Source organism: Garra rufa, chromosome 2 (assembly GCF_049309525.1).
Source record: "Garra rufa chromosome 2, GarRuf1.0, whole genome shotgun sequence".
Taxonomy (NCBI): Eukaryota; Metazoa; Chordata; class Actinopteri; order Cypriniformes; family Cyprinidae; genus Garra; species Garra rufa.
The window spans coordinates 69489957-69504569 of NC_133362.1; the positions used below are offsets into that span (position 1 = coordinate 69489957).

Genomic DNA, 14613 nt, shown 5'->3' on the forward strand with positions numbered 1-14613 from the left:
AGAAAAGTGAACTGTCCAGGTTGGATGGGGTTCAATTTTCAGAGATTGTAAATTTTATATATATATATAGAGAGAGAGAGAGAAGTGCTATTAGTCCATACATAAAAAAATACCATATAGTAGTCAACATCTGAAGGGGATCAAAAAAGGTCATCAAAGTGGTTCTAAGACAAGGATAATTCTTTATGCTTTTAGGACAAATTTATTGAAAGGTTTTGATCCACTTCAAATGTTGACTACTGTATATCTACAAAATTATGTTTGTCATTCGTTTTCAGTGAGGTGGATATATGATTAAATAAATGTGCATCAATAAAAAAAAAAAAACCCTAACAAACATTGCAATATTGCAGATTTGACTCACCACAAAAGTTTGTGAACAGGCTCCATAGTTAAAGTGATTCAATAAAATCACGTAGAAATGTTTGTCTGTTATGTATTGAGCACAAAGTGAAAGTAAAGCAGACATTTGTTATCAGATGAGACATAGGCAGGTTATAAAAAAATGTAATGCTGCTGAATTTAGAACTACAAACCTACATAACACTTGTATTATTTCTGCCACAGAAAGACAGACTAAAATAGTACGAGTAATACTAGCATGCAGTTCAACATATGAGTGTCATAAGCAGTGAATGATCTTCTGAGCTACAACAGCAATCCAGGAAGTGAAAACTCAAATGATTAATGATACCTTTCCAGATCAAGTAAGAGTGTGATTTTTTTTTTTCAGGTTTAGATACTAAAGTTTGCTTATTGGATATTCAGACATATTGTGGTCTTGGATAAGTACACTTAGTTAATTTGCAGAATTATAATAAAACAAATAAATATTTACACTTAATGTGGTCTTCATTTAGAGAAATGTATAAACCTTATTTAAAAGTAAGTTCTTACCATCTCAATGTACCATTCAATAAAGACAAACAGGCTTGATTTGCCAATTCACCTAAAATGTTTATTAAAATTAAGAAAAGCACCTGTTGTGCCAAATCCTGTCCACCAATCCTGATCCCAGTCATGCATCTAGATCCTAAAGTGTTTTATTGGCTACCAGTAAACATTATTTCAGTGAAGTCATTTAAATATTATACCCTTATTGTATTACCACTATTAAATTTATAAAAGTGAAAACCGAAATATTACTGTTGCAATGCGACAATTGTACTGTATAATATAAAATATGAATATCACCATTTTACTTTACAGAATTATAAAATAAATTTATGTTACTCAATATATAATAAAATATAACTAAGTTTTAAATTGTAAAACACTTATTTTAAACATCACTTAATTATTATTTTGAAATAAAACTTTGTTTATAATTATATATATATAGACAGTTACATATAAATTAATAAAGATATATACATATAGTCACATAAATGTAAATACATGCAGATGCTCAGATAGATACACATTATATTTTTACGTATTATATATATATTTTTTTTTTATATATATATATATATATATACACTTATACAGTGGTTTAAAGAATTGCAGCTGGTTTAGTTTTGATAATCGCCATAACATGGTTTATTTTTAATTTTTAATAATTGTGCAGTCCTATATTTAATTTAATACTAATTAATTATTTACACGATTTTAATCAACTCAAAAACCCCTGTTTTGGAAACCCTAGTTGGAAAGGACCAGAGAAAGAGACAGGATCTGGCACAACACCCCCAGTGAGCAAGCCAAAGGCGACAGTGGCAAGGAAAAAACTCCATAAAGTCAGGAGGTAAAAACCTTGAGAGGAACCCGACTCAACAAAGGGGGAAACCCATCCTCTTCTGGCATGGCGCAAACATTGCAAAAACACATTCATTTAACCTAATATAACGAATATTAATATATTTAGAAATTAAACCAATTATGTTGTATGGTCAAATAATTTCTAAACATATTAAAATTAACTGGTCTTCGGATTATTAGATGAAGGATCGCCCGCCATCTAGCCACTGGATCTGACTCTTCTTGCAGGCTGGATGTCCTGTGGTAGAGGAAGTATAACAGATGTGATACCGTTAGTAAATTTATTTGAATTGTTTTGACTCCACAAGACTTATGAAAAACAAAGTTTGAAAGACGGGTGTGATTTGTCTTGCAAGAGAACCATTTACACTTTAAAATTCTAAGCTCAGTATATAATAAAATGGACTGAAACACTAGATTTTACTAGAAGTATTTATGAACTTACATCAGTGCTTTAGTATGCATATTTCTCTGCTTCTTCTGTCTTCAGCATTGTCCTTTGCTCTGGTCTTCAGTGCCATCAACTACTGGTCCCATCCTGTAAATAATAAATGAATAATAGGATCATTATCATACACAAATACTAAAGTAGTAAATAAAAGTAAATTCACAACTTAACTTTACAGAAAGACACTACTTGTTTTTATTTAGTCACAAAACAATCTTCCAAACTTCAAAACCAATTCTAATCTTATGCTTACCACAGATGCCGGTATTCAGATGCTGTCATCATTAGTGTTGTAGCACACTCGATCTTCTCAGGCATTCTGACTTCAACTGCTGAAAAACATCAACATCAAAATGAGATTAGAATTAACATTTTCTTATAAATGTGGTTATGATGTGCAGTAGTACAGTGATTGAATCAAAATGTTTAAACACTTAGCTTTGGATGGTATATTGCAGAGTCGCATCCAGTCTTGGACATGACTGCTTTTGTCTCTTCCTGCAACTTTACAGAAGGGCACATATTAATGACAGAATAACAGTTCAATAACTGCATATAACACATTTAGTACAGATTGTCGAACAAATTAAAATTAAAACTTCTAATATAATAGTGTCTTACTAGTGTCTTACTACCTCCCCCTTTACCTTGCTATCTTCATGTTAGTGATGTTACTCACTTACTGCTTCCCTGGAGCTGCCACAATAATCCTCACTGTATCCTGTCTGTCACTGGTGCTGCTGCCAGTGTCCTCCCTGAATCTGCCTGAATCTACTTCTATCTTCGTCCTTCCTGCTGCTGTAGGTGCTGCTCTTCTTTCCTGCTAGCTCAGCGCCATAAAACCTCAAGACGACTATACGTCTCACCACAACACAACCATACGTACCAACCCGTTGGCTAAGGCTGTTCTGAGCCCACTGGCACTGTTAATGCATGCTCAGAGCCACGGTTCCGTATGGCCTAACACCAAAACACAACCATACACGCCAACCCGTTGCCTAAGGTTGTCAGAGCCCAACCCGCACCGTTAATGCATGCTTGGTCCCAACGGTTCTGTATGGCCTAACACCAAAACTCAACCATACAAGCCAACCCGTTAGCTAAGGCTGTCTGAACCCAACCACCATCCTTAAAAGAATGCTTGGTCCGAACGGTTCTGTATGGCATAACACATAAACAACCATGCAAGCAAAACAAGTTGGCATAACACTGCAAAACATTTCCCAACGACAACCAAAACAAAACCACCTATATCAAGCGCAACACACAGTACACAGGATTGTGGTAACTGTGGTAGCTCTGTAACACACCCGACTGAAGGCAGAGGTCCGGATTTGAAATGTAGATGTGATCAAGTAGTGTGTGTTTTTCCGTCGTGGCTGTTGTAATCAGTTGGGTGTATCCTCGAGCTTGAAACAACTCCAGACTCGTTTTTTCCCAGTGTGTAGGAGGTCCTCATTAAAGTCTCCACAGACGATGACAAGGTCGTCGTGTACGAGGTCAAAATAATCCAGCATACCCTTCAGGTTAGTCAAAAAAATCTCCAACGTTGTACTGTGGCGGCCTATACACTGCTACAATTGCTGCCTTTATTGGCGAATCTAATTTGATGACAACGAACTCCAGATCGGTCACATTTTGTATATATTGCCGGGGCTGAGCTGGAATGTGCTCCTTGCAATATATTGCGACTCCACCTCCGTTCTTCTTTCCAATGTCTTGATGCGTGGAGTAGGAGACGTGTCTGTTGTGGGTAAATAGGTTATATCCGTCCAATTGGAGATCCGATGAAGTAGACGATCCGGACAGGTGTGTTTCCGTCAGACAAAGAAAATCCGCGTGACGCAGCTCATGATACCATCTGATGTCCTCGATGTGGGGTTCAAGTCCTTCTGTGTTGTGGTGAATGATGGTGAGTGTATGTTCCTGCCTGTTCTCCTTAACGTGCCGCAGAAGTGGCATAATTTCTTCGACTGGTGCTCTCCTCATGGCCTGCAAAGAGGCTGTGATTTCTGGATTAACATATATCTTTTTCTCTTCGAAGTCTGTGATGTGTAATCCACGTAGGGAAGTGGTTCTGCTAAGGGCAACGTAGGCCATTCCTGGCTCAAAAATCTTCTTCAAGGACACTACTGCAGACTGCATCGTCATGCCTTGAACTTTGTGGGCTGTGCAGGCGTAAGCTAACTTGATGGGAAACCGCTCCTTTCCTCAGAGTCTCTTCGGATCTCTCGATGTAGACCAAGACGTCGTCTTCACCTCCTACTTTCTTGCGATGTTTCTGGCCAGCGTTCAGATTGTCGAGTTGAAGGCCTAGCATCTCCACTGTGGCGATTCCATCCTTCGTTTTGGTGATGATGTTTGCAATCCTGCCAAAACATCCGTTGACGATTCCGTCTTTTACGTCCAGATTCCTGGTCACCATTACACAAACTCCCACGGCAACTTCTATGGTGTCAAGTAAGTTGTCCTTTTTTCCAGTGGCAGGTTTGCGTAGTCTCTTCATCCCTCCTGTTGTGGGGTCTTTCCTGTAGTCTTCGGCATCAATTGTTATGATGTCAGCGTAAAGGGCCTGCACAGTCTCGGTATTGTACTTGAGGACTTCTTTGTTGGTGGCGAATATGTGCAGTGCTTCACGCGGACAGTCTTCTGAATTCTTCACAGCCTGGGGTAACAAAGTTCTATCATCTTCCCTGAGAGGTTCGGCCTTCGGCTTTGCTCGCAGTCGGTTCAACAGCTGAGCGAAAGCGAGGTCTTCTTTCTGGCGCATGATCTCTGTCAGGGTGACGATTTGAAAATTGTCCTTCCAGAAGTCCAGCACATCCTCTTCAAACACGCACAGCGGTTTGGCTTTACCTGTCGTGGGCAGCTGATAATAATCCCCTACAGCGAGACAAGAGATCCCTCCAAAAGGCTTCTTGCTGCCTTTGATCTGCTGAAATCTCCAGTTGATGTAAGCGAACATATCCTTTGAGATCATGGATACCTCGTCGATGATAAGGATCTCCACGTCGCGTAAACCTGCTCTCACTTCATCAAGGGAGACAAAGTACCACAAGGTCTATTTGTAACATACAGAGCTTTTTTACAGTAATTATGACATGGTGTGTGAATGCAGCACAGCACATTTCCTTTCCCTAATAAAACACACTATGAATTCAATGATAGTACTGTTTTTCGCATACTGTAAATGTTGACCCATTCTTCCTCTTTTTTATTTATTTATTTTACCTAGACATGTCCTGGCCAGGATTTCTATATTGCCTAAAATATCTAGGTGCTGGCTTAATTTTTCAGTTTTCATATTTTCTGAAGGTGAATCACAACAATAGCTTGACCTATAACATGCAGGCATTGACAATAGCCCCTTTCACACAGAAATCCCGGTAAATTGCTGTCAAATTACCAGTATGACTTTACCAGTAAATACAGAAATGAAAGCACTGATGAATGAGAAAGAAGGCTGGGTCTCGAGCACAACACTTGAAACGCCTGTGAAAGGAACTACTGTCTGCATGTTATTGGTAAAACTACTTTTCTACGTTGGTCAAACTACTGCTACGATTTGCCAGTAATGTACAATGCCGCATAATTGACCAAATGTGGCACTTGAAAAGGTGGGATACAAAGAATGGTCAGAGAGATTGTCCTTGTTTTAATCATGAACTTCATTTTGTTCAATTTCACAGAAAACAAGGCTTCTTGTATAATTTTTTTAACAAAAAACTTTTTATATTTTCTATTTTTTTTCTGTTTATTTTACAGTTAACAAAAAATTGCTTGCACTATTCTTTTTATATCCGTTTTCTTTTTATTTACTATATAATTAAAAGATCCTTGCTACAAGCTAATCTGAGACTTGTCAGAGCTTACATAGCATTGTTGATTTGATTGCTTCCATTGTCCTCATTTGTAAGTCGCTTTGGATAAGTGTTCGCTAAGTGATTAAACGTAAATGTATCATAATTTTGCATCCTAAGTACTGATTAGTTGTATTCCCTTTAACTTTTCATAAATTTACTTTCATAAAACGGTTTTCATAAACCCTGAAAAATACTGCTTTTTCATCACACTGCCAGTGGCAGTGAGCCGTAAGCAAGATGGATGCACACAGATGCTATGCACTTCCACCTCTCTCTAACTACTACTGCATTTTTTTGCATCACAACACCCTGTGGGCTGTGCCCACCCACACACACCTAACTATTTACATATTAACTAGCTAACATAGACATGCTTAAACGATTTCAATGTGAGAACAAGAACTGATTTGCAAAGTCTTTACCTGTTAAATTGTCTTACAGGTAATCATGCTCATGAAGAGCAGGCACACAGTTGTCTGGCTTCTGTGTTTTGGGGTTCAGGTGGGTCGTCGGCAGGATCCTCCACAACCTCTGCATCAACAATGTCCTCGTTCTAAAGACAGAAGTTGTGGAGCACTGCACAGCAAGCAACAACTTCTGGCACAAATGCAGGGCTCACTTCCAGGGCCTTGAAGAAGATGGACCTCCAGCGTGTCTTCAGCATCCCGAAGGCTCTTTCAACAACGTTGCGTGCACGAGCATGCTTGACGTTGAAGCGAGCATGTACAGGATTCTGTACGGGGTGATGAGGCAGATGGGCGCGCTCAAACAGGGGTACCCACCATCTCCGAGGATGCATTTTCCTGCAGGTGGATATAAGCGGCCAGAGTAAACAGGGCCGTTCTTAAGCACCCTGGCATCATGCACCGACCCAGGATACCCAACAAAGACATCAATGAACTTCCCCTTGTGGTCGGTGATGGCCTGCAGCTGAACAGAGTGGAACAGCTTCCTGTTGAAATAGCATGGGGTCACTTGCAGGTGCTTTGATCTGGATGTGGCAGCCGTCTATTGCACCAGCTACCGTGCAGAAAGCTGGAGACCCAGCCAGCTGGGCAAAACCTCCCTCCACTACCTCCAGATCATCCGGGGTCGGGAAAGCGATCACCATTTTCAAAATACAGATGACTGCCCTGCTGATTCTGTGCACAATGTCATCCACCGTGGACTTTGGGATGTCAAACCTCAATATCTGTTTCCCAGCCATGGTCAAAATCTGACTTCAAAGCAGCGATGAGGGACGTGATGGACTGTCGTGAAAGCTGCAGGCTGGGATGAAGGTCAGATCCATCTTTGAAATAAAGCTGAAGAATTGGCACAGCAGCATTCAGGCGGCAGTAGGTTGTAGGGCTCACCGTCTGTAAATCAGGGTTTCTGCAGATATGAACAAGTGAAATTTAAGACTTTTTAAGACCTTTTTAATACCACCTTATATGAAATTTAAGACCTAAACCTGTAATGGAAACACGTTACATTACATGCATATAAATATGTAACATTTAATGTAAAAAGTAAACAATATTTCATGGCTGTCATAAATTATATGTATTACTATGATATACAGTGAACTTTTCATATCAGCAGATACTATTCCACACAAAATATCCCCATAAAAGTACCACTTAGAGATATCTGGTGATGTAAACTATTTATTCTGAGGCATATTTTCAGTACCGCCGCTCCCTATACGCAGAGTACGCAGTCTGCGTAGGGCACCAACTCCCGGGGGGCACCATCCCAGCTGCTCAAAAAAAATCGTTTTTATATATTATAATAATAAATTAATATTAGTAATATACAAACACAAATAAACAAAAATATAAATGTATATATTGCATTTTACGGTGAACGCAGACTAGGCTAGTAAGCACACGTGGTGACACGCCCTCACCTCTGTTTACGGCTGCCTATTTGGCCAAAAATGATGATAATAATTGATGAACAATATGCCTGGTCCTGGAAAGAGACATCAACAGTCCGGCGCCGAGAAACGAAAGAAAAAAAAGCCCAAGATGAAGCCCGTGAATCACTTTCAGGTACTTTCATAATCCTGTGAAACTTTATATTATTCTGTCGACGTTAATAATGTGTTTTAATGTCGGTAATAATTTCACGACTAACGCATCTTTCTTAATATGAATACAGGCAGATCTAAGTAAACAAAATGATTTAAATGCAGTATATTAAAACAATTATGGTAATTATGATTATTGATTAATAATGACCATATAGTGTAATTAAATAACAGTGTTAAAATACATAATCTAATACAAAATTAACAGTTTACATTACAATTTTAATAGAAATGCCTGAAAAGGGCACCAAAGGCCTGGTAAATGCAGTTGTTACACTTACATGATGATCGAATTCCTTGTTTAATATTGACCAAACATTTAATTAAAATATCCACTTAATCTTTCCTATCATTTCCTCAACAAAAATATGTGGACATCATAACCCTTGTCTGCTTTATTGTCAAATAGCAAAGGCTTTATCAAATGAAGAGCTCATTTACGACTTTGCCTCAAGAAAAAGCAGAAGTGTGCCTTTGTAAATTTTGAACTTTGGAAAGCTCCAGCAGATGACAGTGTTGATTTTATTTCAGTTTATTATTGTTTATTTTATTAAGATTTCACATTTTTAAATGTTTTATTTAAAGTGTAATTTTAGTTTGTATTTTTTGCTGTAGAGCTGCAATTGTAATTTATAAATGATACAATTTATTTATGTATTTACTATTTACATCTATTTGAATAAAGTTCTATTTTGGCCCCTATAGTAGGTGTTTTTTATTATTTTATTTTTACTTCTGTAATATTTGGGGGAGGGGCACAAAAGTAAATTTCTGCTTAGGGCACCCATTTGGCCAGCAGCGGCCCTGCATATTTTCATCAGTGCTCTATTAACTTTTACATCTTAAATCTGCATATTTGATTCACCTTTTTTTTCCTTTTTGAAATGTTTTCCTTTGCAATCATTACAATTTTTCAATAAATTCTATATGGCTGTTAGCCGTCAGATTACATAATTTACACTGCAAAATTAAAAATGCAATAAATGATGTTATGAGATTAATGTTTTAACCCATAAGGACCCACTGTGACGCGGGTGTCACAAACAATTGTAATTATCTGGAAAGGTCTTTTTAAAGCATTATCCCTTATTTTCAACTCAGGAAATCCCAAAGTGACACATAAGTAACATCCAGGTTCAGTCACGTGAAAATGTGTGCATTTTTTGTTGTCATGGCAACATTTCCAAAATGGTGGACTGTATGGTGAGCACATGTTGCAGTGTCAGCAATTTTTAAAGATGCTTTTTTTTGTTACTAAAGGTATGTTTCAACCCATTCAACTATTCCAATGTTTTAATAACACATCCTAGATTACACTTACCCTGATTTTAATACATTTCTTGAACAAACTGATATAAAACAAGTTACAAAGATATTGTGGTGACATATACGTCACATCGGGCTGTTACCCTTAAAACAATAGGTGGAATTTTGATGTGACATATTTGTCACATTAAGAAAAATGCTAATAAACTGCTCAATTAATTTAGCTGATTAAAGTTTTTTAGTGTTATATATTTTCTACTGCTCATTTCAAAGAATATATTAACAAAAAGAACATTTAAAATAATGTCACATTAAATAAATTGTTAATGAAATGTATTTTGAAACTTTTTTATAGTTACAGTTTTATTGCACAATATACAAATTATTGCAATGTTATGTGCATGTTTAACATGTTGACCTCCAGTGTGAGGTAGTTATTTATTTTTATTTAGTTCAAGTTATGAAAAAAAAACATGAACAACCATATACCAAAAAAGGTAGAATTCTGATGTTTCGAGAGAGTTGTTGTAAAATGTAATGGTCACAGTTATGTAGCTTTGAAATATGTTATGAAAAAGCAAATAAAAAGAAAAAAAATGTTATGTAGCAAATAAAACTGACAAAATATACTTTTTTCAATTCTGAAATAAATGCCCAATGTGACATATGTGTAACATGAAAAAATTATTATAAACGCCCAATGTGACATATATGTAACATTACAGATCTTTCACAAAGAAGGGTTGCATTTCAAAAACAACTGCAGAAACATGTTATAAGTGGTCCATTTGGTCTGTATTATATGCCTCATAATATTCCTATAAGGAGAAATAGGTCTGGGTTCTTATGGGTTAAATCCATTTATGAATATACAAATTGGAAATGCTGGGCTGGGGATGCATACTTTTAAACATAGGCTACTAAACTACCAGCAGGTGGCAGTAAGTCACTTCATGAGTGAGTTATTTCGACTGATTCAAGCCAAACTCTGAATCGATTAGTAGTAAAATGTTTCTTGGAGAATGTGCTGTACTTCTGCTGTGATCCTTGTTTGGAACTATTTTCGTTGGTGAAACAGAACAAAACAGTTAATCTGTCATCTACAATGTAAGTAACTACTTGACTAACTAGTTTATTAAACTAAAATTAATGTCATGTAATTTCTTTATGAGTGCTGTTACGCTTGTTTGTTTTGAAGTCTCTCACAAAGAGACCAGAAATACACTACTCATTACCAATTGCCGTTTACGTTGAATAGATTAAAATAGGAATCTTTCATGCATTTTGATGTTTCTCTGGTTGTTTTTGTCACTTCAGTTTTAATCAGGCTATTTGTTTGGTCGGGCAGGTAAAATAAACATTTTAAAAGTATCTCAAAGGCTGGTGGTCAGCTAGCTTGACCTATATGTATTATTATTATTATTCATGGGTACCAAAGACGTCACTTCCGCTATGCTCGCCGCCATATTTGTGTCCGATATGACAACAGACACAGCGCATCTAAATGAGATTTAATAATAAATTGAAATAAGAAATTACTTTTTACTACTACTTCCCACACTGTGTATTTGACTTGATTGTATGTTTAGGACAAAAAGTGTAAATTATTGTGAACGTAGTCGCTCGATGAAGGCTTTAAGACCTTGAAGAATCCTGGTCACTACTTCACAGCGAACGGGACTCGCGCTGACGACACTAATTCCCTTTTACAGTCCACGCTTAGATTTCGGCAAATTAGTTTTGGCGAATGCAAAAAAAAAAAGTGCTTATTGAGCATAAGCCCAACATCCAGCAAGCCAAGAAAACATAAAATATACCTGAGGGAAGACGTCTTTCACGTCTTGTGTATTCCTAAACCTGGATCTCATTGAAGCACAAATTCAAGCACCAAAAGCAAGAGATTTCTTTATTTAAAATATGCATTTGTATTCATTCAAGCTATATGGCTGCAATAACATTTTAGTTTAGTTTATTACACCACTTGTGCAGCCAGTCACAATTCACAATGGTACCATTTACTCGGGACGATGGTTTGTGTGTAACTTGTGTGCCATTTTGTATGACAAATAATTTTTAGAGTAATTGTACATAAATAGTTTTAGCAAAACAAATATGATTATTTTTGAGAACCTTTTTACATATACTTTACTGCAGGCGTTGCAATGACGAACGCTATGTAGTACAATAGTTTAGCGTTTATTATTTAATTTTCATAATTCACTAAACACTGCATAATCTAAAACATAATCTTGCTCTTAAGCCAAATACACACTGAAACAAATAATTTACGGCATCTGGATGTACTGTAAGTCACTATTCTCTGCATTAGCACTGTTTTGAACTTGCTGTTCGATTGCTTTCTTGTTTACTAAATCTTTGGACTCACGAGTTGATCGGTTCAAAATGATGTAATCGCAAAAAAATGCTTCTTTTCATTTTAAGGCATTATTTTGGTTATAATGTACTGATTCACAATCTTATTCAATAATTAATTATTATTCCACTACTCTTGTTGTGCCGAAAAAAACACCCTTGCTGTGAAAAGCACCTGCGTGAATGACACCGGTACACTAAAGGCTATACTGTATGCATACCGACCCACTTCAAGCACTGCTGAGATCGAATAAAACTGTAGTTAGGTTTTTTTCTGATGATTGTTGTTAGAGCTAACAGAATAACAGATCCCGGGCATATTGTATCCTTGTTCTGAACAGTCTGGGAGTTTTGTTGATCTTCCTCTGGTAGTTGTGGCTGCTGTGACCATAGACTGAAATAGGTAGCGCGGACACAAAAATGGCGGCGATAAAGCACAGTGACGTCACATGGTCCCTATGGATTGAGAACTAACTAGTGTTGGCTCTGATCCAAAAGTGACACGGATTTGGGGTTTGCAGAGCTGCAGTGTGGGCCTTGCCTAAGCAGTGAGGAGCCACCAATCCGAGAGAGACTCGCGCCGATAACAGAAAGCCGATTGGCTATTGCATGTTGGTCTCATTTGTAGTTGTAATACAGCAAATTATATTTGGACTAGTGAAATAAAGAACTACAACACCACGAAAACCAAGCAACAACAACAAAAAGAGAATTTAAATGAGCATTAGAGGTAGCGTTACATGGACATCGGAAAAATAAGACCTGTGTAAAATTATTTAAGACCTAGAACAGCGAATTTAAGACTTTTTAAGACCCCGCGGAAACCCTGGTAAATGTGTATATTTTTAATTTGAATATTTTATTTATTTATGTACACAAACATAGCTCACCATCTGTAAATATGTAGTATATAGTTAAAAAAAAAAAATCATAATCATTCAAGAAAGGAATTATTTTCTTACCTTTGCATTTGCAATGACACTCTTCATACCTTCCGGGGTTTGGAAGGAGAGGCTTCGTCTCCTGATGTCTAGGTGAAGAACTCTCAGGCACAAAGACAGCCAACACACTGCCCATTCTGAAACAGGACAGATGAGATTAGAGGAGGAGAACATGTTAACAGATTAACATGCAAATTCTTTGCTGATATAATACAATGCAATAAGCAGTTTCCCAGTCAGCAAATTTCCTCTGGGCCGGATCTGGCCCATACCAACAGCTAAAGTGTGGCGCAGATAAGTTTTGGTTCCTCAGCCCAAATCTGGTCCACATCTTTTTAGCCAGAACCAAGCCAAAACAGTGCCATAACCCAACCTAAAATGAGCCAAATCATGAAAACAGATCTGGTTGAAATATGGATCTTATATGGTATCCTTATATGGTTGAATTCTGTAAAGGGCTATGGCCCGTACGTGGACCACATGTGGCTGATAAATCAAAAGCCATAATTTAACCATATTTATGCCACACCTATTAATTATTTAAAATATTACATGGTAAATCTTAAACACAAAATTGATTCACAGACATTTTTAATATAATAAAATTTTAATAACAGAAGTACAATACAGAACATTATTATTGTCTATTATTGTCAGAGTTTCCCTCAGCTCTCCTTCACCAGTGTCTCGTTCAGCATTCATCATTACATACACCTGCCATCAATCACCAGTTAGACAACTTCCAATAAACCATTTACAAACTGCCAGCAAACCCTTTACAAAGCTAACAAAATCGCTCATCTACACATAAAGATGTGATTAAAATTCAAAACTTACGTAAATAAGAGCTCAATCTTGAGTTAGACTAGTTTTCTCTTCTGAAAAAGGTTGACATGCTAACAGACTTTTTCGAAGACTGTAAACTATTTCTATGAAGTAAATATTCAACAGAAGTGAGTCAAATACAAGTAAGAAAGGTGTCAGGAACAGTTGTATATATTATTTGTGTAATTTTAGGGACTAAACTCACCTCAGAACTGTGAAAAACGCAGCAAGAGACGTCTCTAGTGGCTGTCAGTTAAAGTGTTGACACCCGTTTCCATGGAAACTCCCTCTGCTTCTGCGTTTGAATGCGACTCAGCTGTCTTTAGTTGGAAGATTTTTTTTTTCATTCAGCCTTATTTAATTTTAAAAAAATGATTGCTTTTGTTAACTATTAATTCACTCAGTGACTTATAGATATATAAAATAATTATTGTTCTTTTTTTAAATCAATAAACACCACAACACTTTATATAACTCAAAAGTAAAACTTTTTATTTATATTAATTTGAGTCTACAAAATTAGTTCTGGACCTTTATATACATATATATATATAAAATCTATTTTGTTGCACTGTGATAACTGTAAAGAAGAAATAATTTGTACACATTACACAAATACTGTGGTGAACAGCAAATACCCTGGTGAAAAAATAAATCTATAAATAAATAAAATAATAAAAACCCTCATAAAATTTTGTAATGGGTTAATGGGAATTGTGTTGGTTTGTCTTCTATAGGCCTATGTCACGCAACAATTGAATATCGAAGAACGTCTCCGAGTGGGGAGACGGCAGTTCCGGTTCCCTTACAAAAAAACCCTACAGGAATCCTGCAGGATTTTCATTTTTTCTGCAGGATACCTACTGGTATCCTGTAGGAATTATAAAATTCTGCAGGACAAATTGACAATATGTGCAGGCAATTCCTACAGGTTTTTAGAAACATGCAGGATGATCCAGCATGCTTTAAGGAATCCTGCAGGATTCCCATTTTTTTTTTGCTGCAGGATACCTGCAGGAATAATGAAATCCTGCAGGGCACATTGGCAATATGCAGCAAATT

General features: G+C 36.8%; 1 long non-coding RNA gene and 1 pseudogene across 5 annotated transcripts; both read right to left on the reverse strand.

Annotated features, from left to right (window-relative positions):
- Nucleotides 1–14613, reverse strand: part of LOC141325708 (uncharacterized) — a 486213-nt pseudogene that overhangs the window by 71225 nt on the left and 400375 nt on the right.
- On the reverse strand, nucleotides 1415–13815 carry LOC141325720 (uncharacterized). 5 transcript variants are annotated; one of them, XR_012353824.1, is made up of 6 exons: nucleotides 13757–13815; nucleotides 12748–12863; nucleotides 7257–7446; nucleotides 2463–2713; nucleotides 2207–2299; nucleotides 1415–1999 (listed from the first exon to the last, which is right to left on the reverse strand). It is a non-coding gene; the product is annotated as an uncharacterized lncRNA (long non-coding RNA). The 5 variants fall into 5 exon arrangements; XR_012353823.1 differs by lacking the exon at nucleotides 13757–13815 and adding an exon at nucleotides 13564–13655 and having other exon boundaries at nucleotides 1420–1999; nucleotides 6495–7446; XR_012353822.1 differs by having other exon boundaries at nucleotides 1421–1999; nucleotides 6495–7446.